This window comes from Dromiciops gliroides, chromosome X, assembly GCF_019393635.1.
Source record: "Dromiciops gliroides isolate mDroGli1 chromosome X, mDroGli1.pri, whole genome shotgun sequence".
Lineage (NCBI taxonomy): Eukaryota > Metazoa > Chordata > Mammalia > Microbiotheria > Microbiotheriidae > Dromiciops > Dromiciops gliroides.
The window spans coordinates 81765660-81792381 of NC_057867.1; the positions used below are offsets into that span (position 1 = coordinate 81765660).

General features: G+C 44.3%; 2 long non-coding RNA genes across 7 annotated transcripts in view; both read left to right on the plus strand.

Moving 5' to 3' along the window:
* The first annotated feature begins 933 nt into the window (after positions 1-933).
* On the plus strand, positions 934-18717 carry LOC122733800. Of its 6 annotated transcripts, none has more exons than XR_006353962.1 (4): positions 934-1093; positions 4913-5014; positions 9788-10711; positions 16437-18717. It is a non-coding gene; the product is annotated as an uncharacterized LOC122733800 (long non-coding RNA). The 6 variants fall into 6 exon arrangements; XR_006353966.1 differs by having other exon boundaries at positions 4913-5007; XR_006353963.1 differs by lacking the exon at positions 934-1093 and adding an exon at positions 2119-2266.
* A 3659-nt stretch (positions 18718-22376) lies between these two features.
* The window catches only part of LOC122733806, a 32002-nt gene continuing 27656 nt past the window's right edge, over positions 22377-26722 (plus strand). Inside the window, exon 1 of the long non-coding RNA XR_006353973.1 lies at positions 22377-22535. This is a non-coding gene — a long non-coding RNA (uncharacterized LOC122733806). The remainder of the gene's footprint in view (positions 22536-26722) is intronic.

Consider the following 26722-nt stretch of genomic DNA (forward strand, 5'->3'; position numbering starts at 1 on the left):
TCTCTGGCTGCTGAATGGCCTGACCTAACTCTTGGTCTTATTACTCTGGCAGTCAGCACCAACTAGAGAATTCTGGGCTTGCTGCTTCCTTTACCCTCAGTGTGAGTCATGAGGCCTTTGACTCATCCCAATGGCCAACTATGCCAAATGTGAGATCCTGGCCTCATGCTAGTGCTCAGTTCAAAATCACTGTTGGCAAGAGATGGAATGCTCTCAAGTCATTGAGTCTAAGAACAGAGGTGGCTATGTGGTGCAGTGGATAAAGCACCGGCCCTGGATTCAGGAGTACCTGAGTTCAAATCCGGACTCAGACACTTGACACTTACTAGCTGTGTGACCCTGGGCAAGTCACTTAACCCCCATTGCCCCACCAAAAAAAAAAAAGAGTCTAAGAACAGCAGGTCTACTTTGGACTCACACCCCATGGTGGGGGTGGCAGATGACCAGTGTGGGTCTGGGTGTATCAGCCTATGATATCCATCATGTGTTTGAAGAGTCACGGGGCGGTTGTGCTGCCATGTGCCCTTAGGTTTCCTCTGAGGCATGCATGTGTGACTAGGACTAGGTCAGGATACCTGGAAGAGCTATCCATTGTCTCTGGTGCTGAAGTGATGGATTTTGATCTGTTGATATCTCATGTTAACTAAACTGTTGTGTCAGTTCTTGAAAACTCATTTGGCAAAAGGTAAAAGCAGGGATAAAGCTTTCTCAGAACAAAGAAAGGGCAGAAGGGTGGGCTTCCCCACTCCTCTGGAAGGATATCACAGAGCCTCCTCCTGGAACTCATTCCCTCCAGCTCAGGGATGAGATCATCCCTGCTCCCTCAGTGGTCCCACTTCTCCTATCTCCCATTGGCTGAGGTCAGCCAGCACCACCACCAGCCCACCCCTATGGTGATGCCACTTTATCCTGGTCCTCCACCAGCATTAGTCCTTTGTGTCTTGGGAGGAGGAGGAGGTTTGGGTCCCCAGTTTCATGGAGGCTGGGCATGGGGCCCCAGGTAGCTGGAGGTCTGCCTGCCCCTTATCCTCTGCTCCCCACCCCCTGACCAATGCCCAAGGGAGCTACATGTGCTTGACTGTGGATGTGTGAGGTAAGCTCTCCCTCTTCTGCTGCCCCCTGTCCTCCTGCCCCTTCCTCTCCTGCCTCTACCACTCCTCTTATTTCCTCTACCTTTCCCCTCTTTATTCTTCTCTTAGATGAGCTCCCTCCAAAGTTCTCCAGAACCTTCCTGCCCCCATATCCTTGTCTCAGTGCCCTGAGGAATGTGGGTGGGGTCTTGCAGGAGTATGGATACCATTGTTTATGCTTGTGCTAGGTGTGTAAGTGGGATGTTGCGTGTGTAGGTGGGGGTGTAAGTGTGTATATGTGTTTACGTACACATATGGATACCTGTGTGAGTCTGCTTCTCCAGGGTTGCCCAGACTTCGCATTTGCCTAGGGTGACCTTCCTGCCTTGAGAAGTCGGTCAGGGGGAGGCAATGGGATGGGGTGGTGGCCAGCTGAGTAAAGCCTTTGGGGATACTCCCTCCCCTCAATGGAGGCTGGCTTCTTTTCTTCCTATTTCCTTTCTTCCTCCCTCCCTCCTGTCAGGCACCTGCTTGACCTTGGACTTAGGAAGAGAGGAGATAGTGATTGTCTTCTTCCCCTCCCCATTCTATCCCTCATCTGGCTTCCTCTGTAGCGTGTATGTGTGCCTAGGAGTATATTAGGGGGCTTACTGATAGGATACTTGGTAGAGCTTTCCATTGTCTTTGGTGCTGAAGTGATGGTTTTTATCTGTTGATAGATATCATGATAACTAAGATGTTGTGTAAGTTCTTGAAAGATTATTTGGAAAACGTAAAAGCTGAGATAAAGATTTCTCAGAACAAAGAAAGGGCAGAAGGCGGGTTGGCGTGTCCCACTCCTCTGGAATGATGTCACAGAGCCCCCTCCCTTCCCTATGTCCTTTAGACATCCCTGCTCCCTTTGCTCAGGGATGAGATCATCCCTGCTCCCTCAGTGGTCCCCCATTGGCTGAGGTCAGCCAGCACCATCACCACCCCGCCCCTGCAGTGATGTCCCTTTATCCTGGTCCTCCACCAGCATCAGTCCTTTGTGTCTTTGGAGGAGGAGGAGGTTTGGGTGTCTAGTTCCATGGAGTCTGGGCTGGGAACCACAGGCAGCTGGAAGTCTTCCTGCCCCTCCCCTCCTTTATCTCCTCCCCCTCCCCCACCTGACCAATTGCATAGGATTCTGCTGTACGTGATGGGGGCTGTGTGAGGTAAGCTCTCCCTCTCCTCCTGTTGTCTCTGTGCTCCTGCTCTTACCCTCCTGTTATTCCCCCTACCTTTGCCCTCCTTATTCTTCTCTTAGATGGCCCCCTCCAACCTTCTCCAGAACCTTCCTGTCCCTATAACTTTGTCTTAGGGCCTGGGGATGTGGGTGGGTTTTCCTGGGAGTATTGATGCCATTCTTTATACTTGTGCTGTGTGTGTAAGTGGGATCTTGTGGGGGGGGGGCGGGATTTACATTTGTATGTGTTTGTGTATACGGTTGTGTGAACCAGTGCCTACTGGGTTGCCCAGGCTTCTACTTTGCCTAGGGCCACCTCTTTGTCCAGGTCTTTGTCTTGAGGGCCGGAGGCTATAGAGGTAATGGGGTGGAGTGGAGGACAGTAGGGTAAAAATTTGGGCCCACTCCCCCCCCTACTCAAGTGGAGGCTGGCTTCTTTTCTTCATTTTTCCCTTCATTCATTTCTTCCTCCAGTCCCACACCTGCTTGACCTTGGACTTGGGAAGAAAGGATATAGTTGACAAACTCTTCCCTTCCCTTCGCCCTTCTCCATCATCTGGCTTCCTCTGAGGCATGCATGTGTCCCTAGGACTAGATCAGGCCTTACCGAGAGGATACCTGGAAGAGCTATCCATTGTCTCTGGTGCTGAAGTGATGGGGTTTCATCTGTTGATATCTCATGTTAACTAAGCTCTTGTGTCAGTTCTTGAAAACTCATTTGGCACAAGGTAAAGGCAGGGATAAGGCTTTCTCAGAACAAAGAAAGGGCAGAAGGACGGGGCTCCCCACTCCTCTGGAATGACCTCACATAGCCCCCTCCTGCATCCCTCCTCCCTCTGCTCAGGGATGAGATCATCCCTGCTCACTCAGTGGTCCCACCTCTCCTGTCTCCCATTGGCTGAGGTCAGCCAGCACCACCACCACCCCACCCCTATGATGATGTCACTTTATGCTGGTCCTCCACTGGCATCAGTCCTTTGTGTCTTTGGAGGAGGAGGAGGTGGCTTGCGTCCCCTGTTCCCTGGAGCCTGGGCAGGGGTCCCCTGGTAGCTAGAGATCTGCCTGCCCCTCATCCCCTTCTCCTTCCCTTCCTTCCTTTACCTCCTCCCCCCAACAATCCCCAAGGGTCTTGCATACGTTTGATTGGGGGGGGGGTGAGGTAACATCTCCCTCTCTTCTGCTATCCCTTCTGATGTTCCCGACCTCCTGCCCCTTCCTTTCCTGCCCTACTCCTCCTCTTCCCCTCTCTTTATCTTTCTCTTCGATAACCCCCACAGCTTCTCCAGAACCTCCCTTCCCCTGTAACCTTGTCTCAGAGGCCTGGAGGACATGTGGGTGCATTGTCCTGGGAGTATTGATACAAGCATTCTTTATTCTTGTGCTGTGTGTGTAAGTGGGATCTTGTGTGCATGGGGAGGGGTGTGTGTGTGTGTGTGTGTGTGTGTGTGTGTGTGTGTGTGTGTGTGTTTGTACACACTTGTGTACCTGTGTGTGCCTGCTCCTCCAGGGTTGCCCACACTTCCACTGTGCCTAGCGTTTCCTCCCTGCCAGCCCTTTGTCTGGGGGGCTCAGTGATTGGGGTAATGGGGTGGGGTGGAGGCCAGCTGGGCATAGCCTTTGGGGATACTCCCTTCCCTCCTCAAGTGAAGGCTGGCTTCTTCTCTTCCTTCCTTTTACCCTCCCTCCCTCTGTCCCTCTTGGACTTGCTTGACTTTGGACTTGGGAAGAGAGGAGATAGTTGACCAACCCTTCCCCTACCCCTTTTCCCCATCATGTCTTTTGTTTGACCACATGTAATTTAATATTATATTTATTATTCTTCTGGTTTCAACCGGCACTTGGTGAAAGGAACAACATTTCCCTGTAAGTTATTGTCAGACAGGAAGAGATAATTGTCCATGAACCTATGGATGTCTATTATTTACAGCCTGAAAACAGAGGTTTTTAAATTTGCAGTTCTCTAATTTATGTGGTATTTGGGGCATTTTTGTCATATGTTTATTGGTAGCTTGGATTTCTTCCTTTGAAAACTTCCTGTTCATATCCTTTGACCTCTTCATGTTTGAAATTAAAATCCCTTACTTTTATAGCTTGTATATGCAACATTTATTTGAGAACTTTCCTACAAAGACGTTTCCTCATTTAATTCTTACCCCTCTAATTTCACTGCATTAGATTTAATTTCTCTCAGAACATTTCAGCTTTTTAGAAGCAGAATCGTCCATCTTCTGTGATCCCCTCTGTCCCGACCTCTTCCCTGTCCATAGATGGGGAAAGTCATTTCCTCCTTGCTTCTCTGATTTGCTAATGATTCCCCCTTTACATCCAATTCCATTTATGTTTGAATTTGATATGGGGTGTGAGGTGTCAATCTTTTCTCATATATCTCCCAAACTGCTTCTGATTTATCCTGTCTGTTTTTGTGATATAATTTGAAACCTGCTACTGATTAACATGAACCCAAACCCCTTTTTTTTCCTCCTTTCTGCCTCCATTTTTATCCTTCACATTGTTGACCTCTTTTAAAAATTCTTTTTTGAGCTTTTCTTTTCTTACATCACTGAGGTATCCCAAGTATCTCTCTCCCCCTCCCTGAGAGCTATCCCATGTGACAAAGAGTATTTTTTTTTTGTAGGAAGAAAGAAAAAAGTCAGCCTGGGTGATGGATACATTTGGAAAATGTGTGAAGTATGGAGCAGCTGTGGACCTCTCACCTCCAAGAAAGGCTAAGTTGATGGTGTCTTCTATCTTTTTTTGAGTCCTAATTAATCTTTTTCCCCCAATTAATCTTTAACATTTTGTTCCATGTACTTTTTTTTTTGGAGTATTGTTCTTTCCATTTCAGTTTTTGTAGTTACAATGTATACTGTTTTCCCTGGGGATGCTGTTCCCCGTTCTGTCTTATGCCCTCACCCCTCCTCTGCAGAGCCTAGCATTGTGCTGACCATTGAGTAGGTGCTCCACAAGTGGTGTTTGTTGTAAAATGAATTGACCTAAAATCTAATGAACAAGGAACTTCATAACTCTGATTTTGATTATCACCTCTGCACTGCCTCAAACTTTTTGAGCCTGGGAATGGCATTCCCAATTCTCCCAACTCTTTCATGTCTACAGTTGCTATGATTCCTCTCCCTCTCTGACTCTAACATAGGAGAAAAATCTTGGCCCTGCAGGGCCTACACTCAGGAGGAGCTGTCCTGTGGAGCATGTCAGTGAATCCAGAAGCCTCTGAGCAGATCTCTCTGTTGTGCCAGTCTCTTCCAGGAGGCTTGAGCACCAGCAATCTTTTCATTCTGATTTAATGTTGGAATCAAATGAGATCCTGGGAAGTCATTGGGCTGTTAACATTAGCAGACTTCCTTTGAACTGATAGAGCCTTGGGGATGGGGAGAGAGGAGACAGTCTCTGAACCCTTACCCTCCCCTTACCCCTTCATCTTTTTGGTATGGTGATGCTTCGTTTAATGGTATATATTGTTTTCTGGTTTCAAGCAGAACCTGGTGAAAGGGCCACTTCCATGGAGGTTGTTGTGCAATAGAAAGGGGAGACTGTCTGTGAGCTTGTGGGCGTCTGTGATTTACAGACTGAAAGAACAGAGTTGCTTTAATGAGCACTTGTGCAATTCTGAGGGATTTGGAGTGTTTTGTCATGGGGCCATGGATAGCTTGGATTTCTTCCTTTGAAAACTTTTTGTTCATATCCTCTGACCTCTTGGAGGTTAATGATTCTTACTGAAATCAATTCCATATATATCATGCATATACAACATTCATTAGAGAACATTGCTGCAAAGATGATTTTCCTCACTTAACTGTTGCCACTCTAATTTAACTGCATCCGATTTGTTTGGGCAAAGACATTTCAGTGTTATAGAGGCAGAATGATCCCTTTTGTTTTCTGTGATCCTCTCTGTGGCTGAATTGATACATGGTGTTAGGTGTTGATTTCTTTTTAAAAATTGACTTATTTAATTTTGACTTGAAAAAATAAAACAAGCATTTCCCTAACAAAATGGGATAGAAAAAGAGAGCCTTGCCCTGAGATTGCCAATATACACTGTACAACTTGCTATTTCTTTCAAATACACCACCCAGTTATCATATACCTTTTTTCCCTTCCCTTTCCCTGCCAAAATTTTGAGATGGCTACCACTGGACATAAATCTGTGTGTGTATGTTTGTATGTATACATATTTATATGTATGCATATGTATGTGTGTATATTTATACATGTCAGAGTGTTTTGTATTCTAGCTGCTTCTTCCTTCCTAGACTCTTTGCAGTCAATTTGGGTATTTCTAATAGTCAGAATAACTTGATTACTCAAAGTTGTTCCTAAAACAATACCGCTATTATTGTATAGAATGCTCTTTTGGTTCTGCTCATTCTGTTCTTCGTTATTCTGTGGAGGGATCTCCATGCTTTTCTTGTCTTTTTTTTTTTTTACTTGCTATCTTTGTTATTTTTTCTTTTCTTAAATTTTAATAAACATTTTAATTCAAAGTTCTGAGTTCCAACTTCTCTCCCTCCCATTCACTTTCTCTGAGGGAGTAAGCAATCAGATATAGGTTATACATGTGCTATTATGTAAAACATTACCATATGAGTCATTTTGTATAACAAAACTCAAATACAAGAAAAAAATAAAATAAAGTGAAAAACTGCATGCTGCAGTCTCCGTTCAGTCAATATCAGTTCTTTCTTTGGAGGTGGATAGTATGTTTCATCACTAGTTCTCTTATTCCTTCTTTCTTTTTTCTTCTCTTATCACTATTGCTAGGATTTCCAATACAATATTGAATAATATTGGTGACAGCGGGCAGCCTAGTTTCACACCTGACCTTACTGGGAAAGCTTCTAGCTTATCCCCATTACAAATAATGCATGCTGGTGGTTTTAGGTAGATGCTTCTTATCAATTTAAGGAAAAGTTCTTTTATGCCTCTGCTTTCAAGTGTTTTTATTAGAAATCAGTGTTCTCCTTTACCAAATGCTTTTTCTGCATCTATTGATATTACCATATGATTTTGTTACTTTTCTTAATGATATAATCAATTATATTAATAGTTTTCCTTACAATGAACCATTCCTGCATTCCTGGTATGAATCCCACTTGGTTCTAATGTATAATCTTTGTAATATATTGTTGTATTCTTTTTGCCAGTATTTTATGTAGGATTTTTGCATCCGTATTCATTAATGAAATTGGTCTATAATTTTCTTTCTCTGCTTTTACTTTTCCTGGCTTAGATGTCAGTATCATATTTGTCTCATAAAAGGAGTTTGGGAGGACCCCTTCTTTGCCTACTATACCAAATAATTTATTTAATATTGGAATTAGTTTGTCTTTAAATGTTTGATAGAATTTGCTTGTCAATCTTTCTGGTCCTGGGGCTTTTTTCTTAGGAAACTCCTTTATGGCCTGTTCAATTTCTTTTTTCTAAAATAGGTCTATTTAGATATTCTATTTCTTCTTCTGCCAACCTAGGCATTTTATATTTTTATAAATATTCTTTCATTTTACTTAAGTCGTTAAATTTATTGGCATGTAATTGGGCAACATAACTCCTTAATTGCTTTAATTTCATCTTCTTTAGTGGTATATTTACCTTTTTCATTTTTGATACTAACAATTTAGTTTTCTTCTCTCTTTTTTAAAATCAAATTAACCAATTATTTATATATTTTTCAATTTTTGCATAATACCATCTTATAGTTTTATTTATTAATTTAATGGTTCTCCTGCACTCAATTTTATTAATTTCACCTTCAATTTTTAGAATATCCAATGTAGTACTTAATTAAGGATTTCCAATTTGTTCTTTTTCTAGGGTTTTTAACTGCATAACCAATTCATTGGTCTGCTCTTTTTCTTTTTTATTGATATAAGCACTTAGACATATAAATTTTCCTCTGATTACTACTTTTTCTGTATCCCATAGTTTTGATATGTTATTTTCTTATTGTCATTTTCATTAATAAAAGTACTGATTGATTCTATTATATTTATTTATTTTTTAAAGCACAAAGTGCCTGCCTCTTTTTTTTGTTTTTGTTTTGTTTTGTTTTGTTTTGCAGGGCAATGAGGGTTAAGTGACTTGCCCAGGGTCACACAGCTAGTAAGTGGCAAGTGTCTGAGGCCCGGATTTGAACTCAGGTCCTCCTGAATCCAGGGCCGGTGCTTTATCCACTGCGCCACCTAGCTGCCCCCTTGATTCTATTATTTAACCCATACTTTCTTTAATATTAGTTTGTTTAAACTATAATTAGTTTTCTATGTTACCATGGTGCATCAATTAATATTTTTTGCATTGTGATCTTTAAAGAAAGCATTTAATATTTCTACTTTTAGCTATAAAATTTTTGTGCCCTAACTATATGGTTAATCTTTGCAAAGGTGTCATGTACCATTGAGAAAATGGGGTATTCCTTTATATTTCCATTCAGTTTTCTCCAGATATCTATCATATCTGTCATATCTAGGGTTCTATTCACTTACCTTCTTTCTTATTTCTTTTTTATTTACATTTATTTAAATCTGAGAAGGGAATATTAAAATACCCCACGATTATAGCATTACTATCTATTTTTACCTGTCATATTGCTTCATTATCTATGGTTTCTTTTATCATAATGTAGTTTCCTTGTTTGTCTCTTTTCATTAAATGCAATTTAGCTTTGACTTTGTCTTATATCATGATTGCTACCCCTGCTTTTTTGTACAAGCTGAGGTATAATATATTCTACACCAGCCCTTTATTTTTACTATGTGTGTATCCATCATTTTTAAATGGGTTTTTTGGAAGCAGAATAGTGTTGGATTTTGACTTTTAATCCCTTCTGCTATATGTTTCCATTTCATGGATTAATGATTTATTGTCAAATTTTTGCCAAATTGGTGTCACTTATGTCTTCTGGTTTTTTTACCAAATGCAACATTGCCCAGCAAGTTAGGGAAGAGAGAGAGGGAAGCCAAAAGGTGTTCATATGCCCTTGGAAGTAGGGGATCAGTACAGGGTGCAAGGACACCAAGGGGTTAGGCACAGAGAAGTAGGAACAGGAGGAAGATGCCAGGCCAGTGCCAGCTTCATGGGGTCCCCCCAGGAGATGAGGTACAGACACTTTGGACTTGGATACAGACCCACACAGGAGAAAACAGGTGACATGTGGGGCCTGGTGAAAGTCACAAGATACCTGAGCATGGATGGACAGAAGACAGACACACAGAGGCTGGGAACTCCAGCAGGTGGCCAGAGCAGAGCAAAGATCTCCTCTCCCTGTACTGGAGGTCCCAAGCCTAGCCCTGGATCCAGCAGTGGTGGTGGTCTCTCCATGTGTTCAAAACCCTGTTCTACCCTCTTCCCCCCTGCCTCCATTAATATCCTTAAGATTCGACTTGTTTTTTTAAAATTATTGATGTTTTCTCTTTCTTAAAATATTGTATTGCATACCTATCTGTTCCTTTCCACCTCCCTGAGAGCCATCCCTCATGATATATTGTATTTTTTTTAGAGACGAAAACCAAAGTCAGGACAACTATAACATTCAGAAGAAAAATACTTGTGGATGAAGATACCATCTCTGAGAACATTCCACTTACTACAGGCTTGCTTTCTGGGGAAGCACATCTAGTCTCCGAACACTCAGAGGAAAAGATACTTGTTGCAGGAGACACTGTCTCTGAGAACTTAACAGTTACTACAAAATTACTTTCAGGGGAATCACATCTAATCTTAAAACATTCACTAGACAAGACATTTGGGGTTGAAGACACTTTCTGAGAACATTCCACTTACTATAGGCTTGCTTTCTGGGGAAGTACATCTAGTGTCTGAACACTCAGAGGAAAAGATCCTTGTTGCAGGAGACACTGTCTCTGAGAACTTAACAGTTACTACAAAATTACTTTCAGGGGAATCACATCTAGTCTTAAAACATTCACCAGACAAGACATTTGGGGTTGAAGACACTGTCTCTGAGAACATTCCACTTACTATAGGCTTGCTTTCTGGGGAAGTACATCTAGTCTCTGAACACTGAGGAAAAAATACTTGTGACAGGAGACACTGTCTCTGAGAACTTAACAGTTACTACAAAATTTACTTTCAGGGGAAAGACATCTATCTAATCGTAAAACATACACTAGACAAGACTTTTGGGGCTGGAGACACTGTCTCTGAGAACATGCCGATAACTATAAAATTGCTTTCTGCTGACACACATCTAGTATTAAAACATTTTGTAGACAACACATCCGGGGGCTGGAGACACTGTCTCTGAAAACAAATCGGCGACCACAGGCTTACTCCCAATGGAGTATAGTCCTTCAAGACAAGACGCAATCTTTAATGAAATCGAAGACTTTCAAACATTCCTGATGAAAAGACCCGAGCTGAATAGAAAATCACACACAAGACTCAAGAGGATGCAAAAAAGGTAAACATGAAAGAGAAATCATGATGGACTCAAGAAGGTTACCTTGTGTAGCTTTCTATAAGGGAAGATGATTTATGCATCTTCTCAGAATTTTTTCATTATTAGGAAATTAGAAGGGTTCTACAGAGAAGAAGGGTCTGGGAGTGAGTTGATTATGTTGAGATGGACTAGATGAGAAAGAGAGATGCAGTGGGAGAAGGGGAAAGAGAAAGATTGGGGGGTAGAATTGTCTCATGTAAAAGAGGTGCCCCAGAAAGAACTTTTACAATGGAAAGAAAAATGGAGGATGGGCCAGGCAACATTTAAACCTCATTCCCATCTAAATTGTTTCAGAAAGGAAAAATACATAGGCATACTCAATTGGCAATGCAAGTCTCTCTTACCAACTAGGGAAGTAGGAAGATAAAGGGGTAAGAGAAAGGAGATTCAGAACTGGGGGGGCGGGCAGATAAGCATTCAGAAGCAAAACAAACATTTGTGGAGGGAGAGAATAAAGAGAGAGAGAGAGAGAGAGAGAGAGAGAGAGAGAGAGAGAGAGAGAGAGAGAGAGAAGAACATAGGATGTAGGGAAAGGCACAGTTAGTAATCATAAGTGTGAATGTGATGAACTCACCCCGAAAATAGAAGTGGATAACAAAAGGGATTAGAAACCAGAATCCAAGAATATGGTTTCTGTTTGTTTGTACAAGAAACACACTTGAAACAGAGACACCCAGAGAGTTAACATACAAGGCCAGAACAGAATGTCTTGTGCTGCTACTGGAGTGAAAAAGGCAGGGGTAGCAATCATGATCTCAAAGACAGCAAAGGAGAAATAGACCTAATTAAAAGAAATAAGCAGGGAAACTACATTTTGCTTAAAGGAACCTTACATAGTGCAGTCATATCAACAGCAATGGGTATGACATCCAAATCCCTAAAGGAAATGTGAAATGAATTACAGGAGGAAATAGACAGTAAAAGTATACAAGAAGAGAACCTCAAGTTGCCCTGGTGAGAGGGAGATAAATCTAACCTTAAAAAATTAAATAAAAACAAGTTAGGGAAATAAATATAATCTTTTTTTTTCTGGTGAGGCAGTTGGGCTTAAGTGACTTGCCCAGGGTCATACAGCTAGTAATTGTTAAGTGTATGAGGGCAGATTTGAACTCAGGTCCTCCTGAATTCAGGGCTGGTGCTCTATCCACTCTGCCACCTAGCTGCCCCCATAAATATAATCTTAGAAAAGAGAGAGGCAGACCTGTAGAGACCAGAAGAGGAATAGAAAAGAGTACAGACATTTGTAGCTTTATGTAAATTGACATTATGCAAATTTGATTTTACATATGAAATTCTGAAAGAAATCTGCATTCCAGGAAAATTACAAGGTTAGCTTTACTATACTGTCTTCTCTCTCTCTGTCTCTGTCTCTGTCTCTGTCTCTGTCTCTGTCTCTGTCTCTGTCTCTCTGTCTCTCTCTGTCTCTCTCTCTCTCTCTCTCTCTCTGTCTCTCTCTCTCTCTCTCTTTCCACTCCTGCTCCTTGGCTGGTCTCTCTTTTCCTGGAGAGAAAAAGAGAGAGAGAGACAGAGACACACACACACAGAATCAGAGAGGGGGAAGAAGGGAGAGAGGGAGAGGGAGGGGGAGAGAGGCCACCACCACCGCTGGATCCAGACTTGGCTTGAGACCTCCAGGGCTGATAAAGGAGACCTTTGCCCAGCTCTACCCACCAGCATGTCCAGCCCCAAGTGTCTCTCTTCCATCCAGCTGTGTTCAGTTACTGCATGTCTGTTGCAGGCCTCCATAGGCGCCCATCTTTCCCTGCCTGTGTCCATCTCTTGCCCCACTTATCTGTCCTCCACCTCTTCTTCCTGTCAGTTATAGCCAGGCCCCCAAGTGACTGGTCCTAGTACCCATGGGTCTCTGGATTTCTCCAGCTCTTTTTTCCCTGTCCCTCATGTGTCTTTTATTTATTTATTTATTTATTTATTTTTTTTGTGCAGGGCAATGAGGGATAAGTGACTTGTCCAGGGTCACACAGCTAGTAAGTGTCAGGTGTCTGAGGCTGGATTTGAACTGAGGTCCTCCTGAATCCAAGGCCAGTGCTTTATCCACTGTGCCACCTAGCTGCCCCCCTCATGTGTCCTTGAACCATATGCCAGCCCATTCCCTTCGTGGCCACAGGATCCCCCTTCCTGGATCCAACTCTCACTTTGTTCTTTTTTTTTTTTTTTGGTGGTACAATAAGGGTTAAGTGATTTGCCCAGGGTCACACAGCTAGTAAGTGTCAAGTGTCTGAAGCTGCATTTAAACTCATGTCCTCCTGAATCCAGGGCCAGTGCTTTATCCACTGCACCCTCACTTTGTTCTTTACCTCATGGCACCAATTCAGATTATGTAAGAATGTATTATGCAGGGGCGGCTAGGTGGCGCAGTGGATAAAGAACCGGCCCTGGATTCAGGAGTACCTGAGTTCAAATCCAGCCTCAGACACTTGACACTTATTAGCTGTGTGACCCTGGGCAAGTCACTTAACCCCCATTGCCCTGCAAAAAAAAAAAAAAGAATGTATTATGCACTATGTTATTTCCCCCCAGTTTTCTGCTTTATTCCTAATTTTGTATGCCTTGGTTTATTTGTGGAAAACCTTTTTAATTTGATGTAGTGTGGCTCAGTCCCTTTCAGAAGCAATTGGGCCTCTCCCTCTACCCCCAAGATTTAGCCAGAAAAGTGCTCTGGACAGAGAGAGCCACACTCCTCATGCAATGCAGGCACATAGACAAATCTGGATTACATCCAGGAATGAGGAGGGGGATGGCAGCTTCCCAGGGGCAGGTTTTGTAAGTGGGAATGAACCTGTGAGTTTACTCATTCTTGCTCCTAGATAAAGGGGCTGATTAGCACAGAAACGAAAGATAGCAGAGGCCAACTAGTGCAGCCCATGTCTGAGGATGAACGCTCTCTGTGACTTCCTAGATGAGTGTTCATTATTTGGTTAAAAACTTGAAGGTGACGCTTCCCCTGACAAAAAACACAGAGCCTCACCCTCAGGCAGCTCCTTCCACTTTGATCAGTTCTTCTTGATTGTTAGTTTTTCTTGAGATCTATCTTGGACACATCTCCCCCTTCCTGGCTCCTGGCTCTGCTGTCTGCACTTTGGATCTTTTTTTTCTGGGTTCCCATATTTATTTGAAAACAGACTAAGAAGGAATTAACATTTTTTGACAACCAGGTCACAATATGGATTTATATTTAGCTTTAATCAAGTAAATTCCATGTCATTTCCCACATGCACTGTTTTGTTATACCGGATCTCCACCTTCTACTTGCCAAAATGATTTCTTTAACTTGGGTTTACAGGTGGACACTTTGCCCTATTATTAGGCTTTTGTGGTTAAACTCAAACTTTTATTTCAGCATTTTCAGATGTGTTTGGGTCTTCATTCTCATTTACTCCTGCTTGCTTCATGTCATCTGAAATTTTGATTAACGTGTTTTCTCTATGCTTGTGTCCGCATGGAACTTAAGGTCCTCGAGAGCAAAGATTGGTTTGGTTTGTTTTTTAAATAACATTCCCACTGTCTGACCTGTGGCAGTTTGAAACAATGCTAATTGAAGGAGTGAATGAATGAATGTAAGTCATTGAAAAGAAGGTAGTACAAAAGCTTCACCAGAGTCCTCCCTCCAGGCTGACAATAACCTGCACAGTCTGGGTAAGGTGGTTGAAAGAGTTCAGAATGTTCCTTGTGTTTGGCCCCCATTTGTCTTCTTGTACACCCTGACGTTGTGAGAGACTCTGGCAAATGCCTGATAAACTACAGATATAATGTGCCCATGGCTATTCCTCAGTCTGGTCAATGGTGTTAATGAAATGATCGCTCTTAGGTCACTTCCACAAACATTTACGTGCCTTTTATGTGCCAAGCACTGCTGGAAGTACTAAAGGAGACACAATTGTGGGTGGTGATGGCTGCTGTGCTGAGAGTCCAGGAGAGGAAATGGATGTATCATACATATACACAACCCAGTATAATCCAAAAGGAAGTGCTGGGTGGGAGTTATGTGAGAGCTGAACTGTATGTGCAGCTCCTCATACACCTGGTTAATTCCTTTTGAAATAATGAAAACATAAAGTTGCCTGTTCATTAGTCACTATTCTTCTTAATTCAATGTTTTTATTGATACTTCTGGTTTTCTAGCACTGTCACTTTCCAACAACCCCTACCTCCTGTGTAGAGTCCTTCCTTGTGAAGAAGATAAACAATGAAATAAAGCACCCGAGTTCCAGTATGGGTAGGGGTTGGGAACTGTTGGGGTGAGAACCATCAATGGAAAAGAACATTGATGTAACTGAGACAAAAGAGAACTTTGAAGATCTGTCATGCATTGAGAAAGCATGCAATGTGTGATACCTGTTGCTCTCTCATGCCCAGGAAGGGGGTAGATTGATGGTGGTGTCTATCTTCTTTTGAATCCCTCTTGATCTGTAACATTTGGTTTCATGTACTTTAATTTTTTTTGTTTAAATTGTTGTAGTTACCATGTATATTATGTTCTCAACTCTGCTTCACTTTTCTTCATTTTCCAAACATATTTCCATGCTTCCCTGTATACATCACACCTGTTATTTCTTACAGTGCAGTAGTAACATTTCATTACAGTCATGTACCATGCTTTGTTTAGTCATTCCCCAGTTGATGAGCATCTATCTACTTTGTTTCCAATAATTCTTAGCTGTCACAAAAAGTGCTGCTGTAAATACTTTGGATTACATGGGGACCTTTTTTCCTTCTCAATGGCTTTCTTGGGCTATAAGCTAAATAATAAGAGTGTTTTAAGGGGTATAGACATTTGTACTATATTCTTGGCACGTTCCCAAATTCTTTTCCAAAATGGTTGTGCCATTTCGCAGCTCCACCAACAATAATAATGGGGGAAATGGGAATCCTTGCTTCACTCCTGTGTTTACTGGAAAAGGTTCTAGGGTATTCCCATTGCATATGATACTTGCTTTTGATTTTATAATGTTTTATTTCTCACAATTACCTATAAAATGATTTTTAACATCCATTTTATAAAAATGTTGAGTTCCAAATTTTCTCTCTCTCTCCCTCCCCTTTTCCCCTCCATGAGACAGTAAGCAATTTGATATATGTGTGTAATCATGCAAAACATTTTTCCATATCGGTCATGTTGTGAAAGAAAACAACTGAAAAAAGAAACCCTTAGAAAAAGAAAACAGACTGAAAAACAAGAAAAAATAAAGTACAAATTGAAGCATATTTTCCTCTATATTCTTTTTTTATAAGAGGGAATCATGGCTACTGTGATTAATATGATTAGCATAAATTCATATGTATCTCTGTTGCTTTATTTGTTGACTTCTCCATGAGTGGGGGATAGGGCACAGGAAGGGAGACAGTTTGAAAATGAAAATAAAAAGGAGCAAAACTAAAGACCAGTTTCCCTAATGAATATTCATGTAATTTTTAAAAAATAAGAGCAAGGAAATTATAGCAAAATATTACAACTAAGCGACAGATTTGTTATTTTGGGGGCCTCATTGGCTACTGCAGCTGCTTTGCAGGATGAGGGATCTCTCTGCTCCCCAAACCTAGGGTAAGTGTGCCTAAGAGTAGGGCTCTTAACCTAACCCTTTCATCCCTGACAAAGAGGGTGGGAATACCAACTACACTCAGGATCATGATTGTGTTAAAATTGTTGACTTGATTTTAACCCCTCCAGAACTGAGATAGAAAACCCAGATTGTTCCTGGTACAGTGATGGCTCCTGCCTCCAAATGACTCTGGTAAATTAACGTCTGGGCATATGATCACCACCACTGAGGAGGTCATTGAATCAGGAGCGCTTCCTTTGGCCTCTTCAGCTCAACAAGCTGAACTGGAAGCTCTGACACCATCTTGTGAATTACCAAAAGGGAAATGAGTGGACATTTACACGGAGAGCAGGTATGCTTTTGGGGTGGCACGTGATTTCAGGATGTTATGGAGATATCAAGGGTTAATGACTTCTTCTGTCACTCCCATTAAAAATCCCTCTTGTTGGGGCAGCTAGGTGGTGCAGTGGATAAAGCACTGGCCCTGGAGTCGGGTGTACCTGAGTTCAAATCTGGCTTCAGTCACTTAACACTTACTAGCTGTGTGACCCTGGGGAAGTCACTTAACCCCAATTGCCTCACTAAAACAAAACAAAACAAAACAAAAATCCCTCTTGTTGCCAGCAGCAGTGGCTGTTTTGAAAGTTGAAGGACCCTCCCATGAAGACTCTCCCTATGCCTGGGGTAATGCCCTTGCTGACCTGTATGCCAAGGAAGCAGCTCAGAAGCCCCCAATCCCTATAGGACTGTCTTCCTTTACATCTGTTGGGCCCGCCCTCAAATGAACACTGACTCCAGCAGAGCTTACTGCTGTCTAAGAAGCCATGTCTTGTTCCATCCAAGACAGACAAAGATGAGAAGCATGCAAAAAAGGAGAAAAACCTTGGGCTCTGGTATGGATGCCTAGTCCTTCCTGATGCTTGCTGTGTGTTCTTGGGATGGAATACCTGCACTCTTTAAGTCACTGGAGCCCTGAGGAGCTGCTTGGTTTGAGCTGCAAATATTGTTGGGGGAAAATGAGGCCAGCTGCATTTGATATTTATTTACAATGTGAAATCTGTCCCAAATGTAATGTTAGCAAGCCCCTAAGACCTCTGTCAGGGAAATTCCCTCCCCTTGAGGCATGCTTTCAAGTCTGGCAGACTGATTTTATTTAGTTCCTCCCCTGCTCTGGTTATAAGTATGTATTACTCATGTTCTGCCTGTTTTCCCTGGTGGGTGGAGGCTTTTTCTTGCAAGGAAGCCACTGCAACAGACCTAGCCAAGCACCCCCAACCCTCTAGTCTGGCATAATGTATCAATAGAATTAAGATTCAGTTTGCACATTTATGGATGATTGGGGTCTGCCATGGCCAAATTCCTTAGTTCTTCTGACATCTTAGGGTAATCCCTTTTGACAAATACTCTCTTTCACCCTTTGAAATCATTCTCGGGCATCTTATGACCCTCCCTCTTCCCCCCAACCCCAGTGACTCCCTCACCACCAAGGTTTCCCTTCTGCCCTACTGCTGGGATTCAATCAAAAATGTTTTCATACCTTAACTCTCTTGTTTCTCAGTCATTTTCTAGAGACTCAAGCCTGAATCAGTCTACCTTGCAGTCAGAACCCAAAGAAAAGGCCCTACCAAGTCCTGCTGACCAACCCCTCTGCTGCAAAACTGAAGGGAATTGACAGCTGGGTGCACCTATGACATCTGAAGAGGGCTCCATTCCCCCAATGGAGAACTCAGCCCACTACCAGTGATACCAAACTCCATCTGACCCGGAAAAGGAAGCAGACAACAGCAGGGGTAGACCCCTTTCCCAAGACACTGGATGTGGCCTGAGAACCCTACGTTCCTTGCTTCAGCTTACATTAATTTAGAACTTTTGCAACCTATGTTCCTGTACCAGCTACTGAATGTGCCCTACTTGTTAGTCTTTCTGTATCATCTATTCCCAAATGGCTAATTATTTTTCAAAATTAGTAAATAGGTAAAAAATCAACCCCCTTTTTGAATCAAGTCAACTTTAGCGAGATAACTCTTGTTCCAGCAAAACATTAGACCCTTGTCACATCTTTTTAGTCATCAGCAGAATTCCAGACTTCCTCTTGGCCAAGAGAATGAAACGACAACCAGAATTGACCAATAATTGACTGATCCTGCCCTGGTCTCTATTCCCAAGCCAGTGAATTGCCTGTGGCTGACCCAGTATTGCCATTCTGGCTTCTCATTATTTTGTAAACCTCAAACTCTCCCCTCCCAAACTCTCTCACTCTCTCAACTTTTGTTATGTAAAAAAACATACCTGGCGAAACCTTGAGATACTTATCCCTTCTAAAGGCAGTCTCTTCACTCTTAATCTTAGTAAAAACTCTGTTCCCATCTCACTCTTTGGGTACTCCTAGCACTTGCTATGGTAGTACCATCAGGTGTAACTCTTCTGCCACAATTAAAGACCTTCATTTTGTCATATTGTTTGGCTTCTTTCATTTCAAGATGGACCCATTCTGTAGATGAGGAACCCAAGGCACAGAGAGGGCAAGGGACTTCCCCAAGATCACAGGTGGTAAAACTAGCAGACAAGTTTCAAAGTCAGGTCCCGTGATTCCAGATCCAGTTCCTTCCACTGTTTCCCCTCCATTGTCTCTGTAGTGCTGAGTACTTCCTAGAACTTGGGTGGTGGGTGTGCCCTGGCTCAGCCTTTCTAACCAGGAAGAGTCCCTTCACTGACCTGAGCCTTCATTTTCTCTTCTGCAAAATGGGAATAATGTTGTCAGCCCCTCCTGCTCAGAGGGCTGCTGTGATTTTTAACTGAGGTTACACAGAGAACTCAACAAGCCTTATTCAAGTGCTTTATGAATGTTGGCCATAATTATTGGCAAATATATCTATGTCCCCGCATGCACAGACTGCCATCTTTACTTGTGGGGTCTTGGGCAAGATACTTCCAGTCTACAGGCTTAAAATGTCCCCCACTCTAATTTCCTGGTTCCCCATGGCTGGTGGCTCCCCTCCCCCCTCTGAGACCATCTGCAAGTTACTCTCTGTGTGTCTCCTTTATACAGATATTGACAGACCTTTTGTTTCCCTCCTTCACACTGGGAGCTCCCTGAAGGCAGGAATAGTTTGGGGGTTTTTTCTCTTTTCCTTATATCTCCATCAGTTGTCACAGTGTCTGGCACAGAATAGGCAGTTATGCTTGTTGACTGTAAGATGAGGAGGTTGGAGATTAGACATGATTTCTTCCACAAATAAAATCATCTGATCCTAATGGAAGATTTTTCATAGTTCAGTCCCATCTACTTGGTTGTCATGCACCCATGGGAATGGGAAGCAGCCTTGTACAGTGGAGAGACCAGTAGAAACCTTGATTTAGAGATGCAGGCCCTGAATTCTAATCATGCCCTGCTACTTACTGACTGGGTGACCCTGGGCAAGTCATTTCCCCTCCTCCTTTGCAAAAGTGAGGGGGTCCTCTTCTATGGTTTATAAATTCCCTTCTACTCCAAAGGTAGGGTGTCATATTCCCCCATTCTTTCTACTCTTCTCCCCCAAATCACTTCGTACTATTCTTATGAATCTAAGAAAATCCCCATCTTGTTGCCTGTGATTAATTTCCTAGGGACAGCCTGAGTGGACACAGAGAGCAACAAAGCAATTAATGAATAAACATCTATCAGGTACCTCCAATCTGCCAGGCACTGTGCTAAGTACTCAGAATACAAAAAAAGGCAAACAGTTCCCCTCATGGAGGACCTTACAGTCTAATGGGGACACAAGAGGCAAACAAATACATGACAGACTTAAGTGACTTGCCCAAGGTCACACAGGTAGTAAGTGTCTGAGATGACACTCAGTAAGATGAGTCTTCCTGACTCCAGGCCAAGTTCATAGAGCACTGGGCCTGGAATTAAGAGGAGATGGGAAAAAGTTTCAGTGAAAGATGGGATTTTGGTTGAGCCTTAAGGGAAGTCAGGTTGAAGAGGAAGAGCATTCCAGGAAAAACAGGCCAAGGGAATGCCCAGGATCCTGGAGACAGAAGGTCTTCTTCATGGCAGCCAGAAGGCCAAGGTCATATGGCATAAGAAGTAGACTAAGTGGGGGCAGCTAGGTGGCACAGTGGATAAAAGCACCAGCCCTGGATTCAGGAGGACCTGAGTTCAAATTTGGCCTCAGACACTTCACATTTACTAGCTGTGTGACCCTGGGTAAGTCACTTAACCTTCACTGCATGGAAAAAAAAAAGAAGACTGGAAAGGAGGAGGGCGTAGGTGATGAAGGGCTCTGAATGCCAACCAGAGCATCTTTATTTGCCCCTGCTGGACACAGGGAGCAAATGGAGTTTATTGATAGGGAAATCCCCAAAGCTGTCAAGGATGGGCTAAGGATATGGCAGTGTGCCTGGAGGATGCCCCTGTGCACATACCTCCCCTTATGTAATGGGGTGAATGGGAGGCCAGATGCCCTAATGGGGTGAACTGGAGGTCAGATTTCCTTTCTGGCCATACAGCTAAAGCCAAGGCCACCATCCCCTGAATGGGATTTGGACTCCTGACAACCCCCAGAGCAGAGGAGGAAAGGGGTGATCTTGGGCAGAGGCTGGACTCAGCCTCCTTCATCCAGGCATGAGGAGACAAAATCAGGCCAGAGCCTGGGAGGGACATGGGGGCACCCAGGCATGTCTGCCCCTGACCACACGTGGGCTGTAGGAAACTGAAGGCAATTGTTCCTGGGCAACTTCCTTCCCCCGACCCCTGAATGAAGGAGTGTTGAGGCAAAGGGCTGGGATCCTAGTGTCATGGGGTACAGAGCACCCCAGAAGTTCTCTGGGGCACATCAAGGAAACTTCTCCTTGAGAAACTAAACCGGAGGACAGATAATGCCTAGAGAGATAAGCTGAACCAAATCAGACAGCTAGCTTCGGACTCCCACCCTTCATTCTGGTCTCCCTTACCCTGGGAAGATAAATTTGGGTGTGGCTGCGGCCTTTGTGTCCAGAAGAGAGGTTTGTAGCCACTCCTCACCCAATTCCCCCAGCTACCCCCAGTGGGGGATGGTCCTCCCTCACTAAAGGAACTTTCCACAGGAAGATGGTGCACCCCCATCAGTCCTCTATAAAAGTACCTTCCAGTCTCCTGTTCGAGGAGATTTGGTACCTCTGAGCCATGTGCTTTGTGCCTATCTCCCCATGAGAAGTCCAAGGATTTCTTTCATGGTTTCCCTCTCCCTACCCTTCCCTTCCCTTGCTCCTAAGTAAACTACCACATTATTCTAACTACTTTTGTGTGCAAGAGGGTGTAATTCTTTAAAGAGGAATTCCTAAGAACTCCTACCCCAACCCGTACCCCATTTTCCACCATTACACCAGGAAGGCTCCAGCATGCCGCACTACTCACAAAGAGCCTCACCCACAGCACCCACAGCCCCTGGGGGGGGGGCCCAGACATCTAGCCAGGAGCCCCTGGAGGCTGAGAAGACATCTTGATGAGACAGTTTCACTTACAGAAACTAACTACTCAATGTAAATGAACCTTTAACAAAAGAAACTATAGAAACTACACCTGAGTTAAGTATAGATGCTACTTTAAATAGAAACTACTTAATGTAGGTGGACCCTTTTTACATAAAAACATAAAGTCCAGGGAGTAAGGCAGGGATCATTTTGCCTTGGGGAAGGTCCATAAGTGGATCAAGAATGTGGAATTGACAAAATATTGGTCAGCCCCAGGCAATTCACCTGCCTGGGTAGGGGGGGGACTGGGTGGGGAATCAGTTCTCAGTAAATTTTCTAGTTATCAGTAGCAGCACAGGAACAGAGTCCAAGGTGAGTGCTTTATCTTTGTCCCTCAGGCCTGGAGAGAGGCGGCTGAGACCCCCCCCCCCCCAGCAGCCTGCCTGCGGGCCCTCAGGTGCCTGGGACCCTGCGGTCGGGTCTCATAGTCGGGCTGGGTGAGGGGGGCGAGAGGAACGACTTGGGCCGGGAGACCTTCCAGAGCCCCTTCCCCTTAGCCTCCCTTCCTGGTCTCTGGGAGGAGACAAGCCAGGCCCTGCGCTGACGTCACCGCGTAAGTCCTTCGACTGTGGAGGAGGAAATGGAGGATGAGGAGGGTGGTGCCGAGGGGTGCGGGAGCCGCTGGAGCTCTGCCTGCCCCTGCCCTCCTCCCCCCCACTCCTCACCCCGTCCTCCAGACTGGAACTGAGCGATCCCCAGGGTCCTGCCAGCACCCAGGGGCTGGGCGCGAGGTAAGTAAGAGCCCCCTCCCCTGCTCCGACCCCACCCCTCCCTTCTCCTCTTCTCTAGTGCCCCACCTCCACCCCCACCCCCTTGAGCTCCTCTTAGTGCCCAGGGGGATGTTTGTAAGGCTGGGTGGAAGGTTGCGGAAGTAGAAATATCTTTGTGTATTCCTGTTTGGTGAGTGTAGAGTCAGATCATCTGTGTGGGTGTGTTCGGGCTTAACCTGTCAGTGCCCGATCCTCCTGGTCTGCCCCGGCCTGGGGCTTCTTGCCTGGTCCCGCCCTCCTTCTGTAGGTCTGCTGGTTTAGGGGATCGTGGGAGTGGGTTGGGGTGTGATGGAGGCCAGCAGGGAGAAGCCTTTGGGGACGCTCCCTCCCTCTCCTCCTCAGGTGGACGTTTCCATCCTTTCTCCCTTTCTCCCATCCTCGGCTTGGCCTTGGGGCTGGGCAGAGGAGAAAGTCTAGGAACTTTTCCCCTGCCCTTCTCCGTATCACCTCTGTCCTTTAGTGTCCTTTAATTTCATCGAGTATTTATTTTTGTTCTGGTTTAACCAGCACCTGGTGAATGGGGCGTTGCCCTTTGTGTTAAACAAGAAGAAGAGGTGGAGTCCATTAACCTGCAGGTCTCTGTGATTTACCAGCTGAAAGAACTGAGCTGTTTTCATGTGCACTGCTCTCATTATGAGGGATTCGGAGCATTTTGTCCTAGGGTTATTGAGAGCTGGGATTTCTTCCTTGGAAAACTGCCTGTTCACTCCCTTTGACCTCTTGGAGAATGTCTCTGAATCTTGGAAACTGGAATCAGTTCCTGCTTCATCTTTTATATGCAACGGTCCTTAGAGAGCTTTACTGCAAAGATGTTTTCCCTCCCTTAATTTTTCCCCTTCTCCTTTTAACTGCATTTGATCTGTTTGTGCAAAAACCTTTCCCCTTCATAGAAGCAGAATTTTCCATTTTATTTCCTGAGGAATTAGTTGACCTGACTTAAGGGAAATCTGTCATCCATTGCTATTGTCATTATTTATTTACTTGGAAACTTTGTACTTCCTGTTGGGGACAAACTGCCTCAGTTTATCCAAATAACTGGAGGAGACCACAAGTCAAGCAGAGACAGATTTATTACATCCTCATGAGGACGGGCAAAACACAATTACACATTGAAGTCTTGCAAAGATATGCCCAATCCTCTAGGTTTTTATGGTAATCTTGAAAAGGACTGTCCCCACGTACACCTAGGGTGGATGAGCTCACAATCTAACATCCAATCCTGTTTCACCCAAGATGTGTACCCAGCTCATGATCCATGTATGGAGACATGCCCAAGAACAAAGGGGAAAAGGGGAAGAGGTACAAGTCTGAGGAATGTCAAAGAAAGAGGGAGGCAGAAATCACTCCCTTATCTGACTGCAATTTATCATGACAGGGACTGGGGTTTGACATGTGAGAGGAGTAAGCTGACTATTTGGAGACACGATTTTTATTACAGGCCATAAACCAAGGCATAGCTGGCATGTAGGAACTAAGCAGAAGTAACGTAAATAGTGCTAATTGGTAGAACTGTGACAAGTAATAAAACTTACTGGGGGAATGGATATCTCCCAGACCCCATCCCCAAAGTTTACAGAACTGTCCCAAGTCCATTATCTCAACAATAAAACTTAAAGGAGACAGTGAGAATTTGACAAGCAATTAACTTTTAGGCAAAGTGAGAGGCTAGCTATTGGGGGGGGGGGCGGAGCAGGGCTAGCTATCTTTCATACTCCATCCTCAGAGTTTAATCTGAATCAAATCCATAATTGTCCCACACACTTCCGAATTATTTTCAATTTCAGATAATTCACTTTAACAGTCAGAAGCAGTAGCAGCTTTGGGAGCTCTCAAGCCAGAGACAGTAAGGTGACCCAGCCACTGGTTAGAGAGAAGTCTCTGTGACTTGTTCTGTCATGACCTCTTCCCCTTTCCATAGATGTGAAAAGTGATTTCCTCTCTGCTCCTTGAATTTGCTATCGATTCCCCTTTTTCCGTGGACTCCAAGTATCCATTTGTGGTTTAATTTGATAAGTGCTGGAGGGTTTTAATTTCCTATCAAATTTCTGGCAAATTGCGTTTCCCTTATCCCATTTTTTTAAATAAAATAGCAGGCAAGTTTTGTGTTAGAGAGGGGAAAAATAATGAACACAGCTGATTGCATACTTTTTCTCAAGTGCATCAATGTGTAACACCTGTAGACCTCTCACCTCCTGCATGGGGTATGAGAAAAACAAGTATATATTGTGCCCTTCTCAATGTTACCAAAAAAGACAAACCAAAAAACCCAGGAAGATAAGGATGTTGACTCAGTGAATTCTATACAGTCAAGAATTGTCCCCAAAGGAAAGAACTGTCATGGGGCGCAGAGCACCCCAGAATTTCTCTGGGGCACACCGAGGAATCTTCTCCTTGAGAAACTAAACCAGAGGACAGATAACGCCTAGAGGAACCAAATCAGACTGAGCTAGCTTGGGATTCCTACCCTTCATTCCGGTCGGTCTCCCTTATCCTGGGGAGATAAGTTTGGGTGTGGCTTCGGCCTTTGTGTCCTGAAGAGGGATCCATAGCCACCCCTCACCCAATTCCTTTAGTCACTACCAGTGGGGGATGGTCCTCCACTGCTCACCCAATTCCCCCAGCTACCACCAGTGGGGGATGGTCCTCTCTCACTAAAGGAACTTTTCACGGGCAGATGGGCCACCCCCATCAGTCCCCTATAAAAGTACCTTCCGGTCTCCTGTTCGAGGAGATTTGGTACCTCTGAGCCATGTGCTTTATGCCAAATCTCCCCATGAAAAGTCTAAGGATTTCTTTCATGGTTTCCCTCCCCCCACCCTTCCCTTCCCTTGCTCCTAAATAAACTATCACCTTGTTCTAACTAAGTTTTGTGTGCAAGAGGGTGTAATTCTTTAAAGAGGAATTCCCAAGAACCCCAACCCCAACCCGTACCCAATTTCCACTATATCATCTGGCGCCCGAACGTTGTAGGGACGTGGGATTTTCCTCTTTCCTCTTAGCACACAAAACTGGGGGGTGGGAACCTCCCTTCTGGGTTTCCTTTCTCCCTCTCCCGCCTGACTCAACCTCCCGTTTGAGTCACAGAGAGGTAGAGAGAGGGTCAGCTTTCGCACGCGACAGTGGAGGGCAGCCTGAGTCTCCCTCCCTCGCTGAAAGCTCAAACAGACGTCTGGACCACGCTTGGCACAGAACCTGGAGGTAAGACCCTACCTTCTGGGTTTCTCTTCTCCCTCTCCCACTGGACTCAACCTCCCGTTTGAGTCACAGAGAGGTAGAGACGGTCGGCGTCTGCAGGACAGCAGAGAGCAGCCTGGGACTCCTAGATGTCCGAACCACGCTCGGACTCTCAGACTACACGTTTCTGGGTAAGAACATTTATGCTTATGTGTCTATCCCTTACCAGCTCTCTGCTCTTGGTTCAGACTATTCTCCTTAGACAGTAGTTATGGGACAGAAAGGGAGTGTTCCGAAAAATTCACCTCTGGGGTGCATTCTAAGAGATTGGACTAGACTGGAACTTAAAAACCTAAGAAAGAGATGTATGATACATTTTTGTAACAATTTATGGCCACATTATCCTCTAGGAAGTGAAGGAAATTGGCCTGTACACGGCACCCTTAATTATAATACCATCTTGCAATTGGACAAGTTTTGCAAGCGTGAAGGGAGATGGACAGAGATTCCATACGTATCGGCTTTTATGAGTTTGAGCCAGAAATCAAAGGGAAAGGATGAGGTCCCCTTGCCGGTTGAGAATCACCACAAGCCCAAGCAATTCGCTAACTCTTGGGGCACCTACTCTGAGACCTCAGCCTCCCCTCCCCCTCAAACTCATTCCCTACCTGTTTCTCATTCCACTCCTTCTCCGCCTGCTTCTGTACCTATGGGTCAACCACAGTCATATCACTCTATGACTGAGACCTCTCCTTGCCCACCGGCTGATCTCAGAACCAATTCCCTGTGCCACACGGGGAGTGGATATCAGTCTCCTTCTATCCTGCTCTACCCCATTTACAATCGGGGGGAACTCCAATATGTTCCCATTTCTCCTGTTTTTTCCATTCAGCCGACCCCATCTGCTTTACCTAATCTGCAGTTACCTACGGCTATCTCCCTTTCCCCATCTCCACCCATGCTGCAGCCAAAGA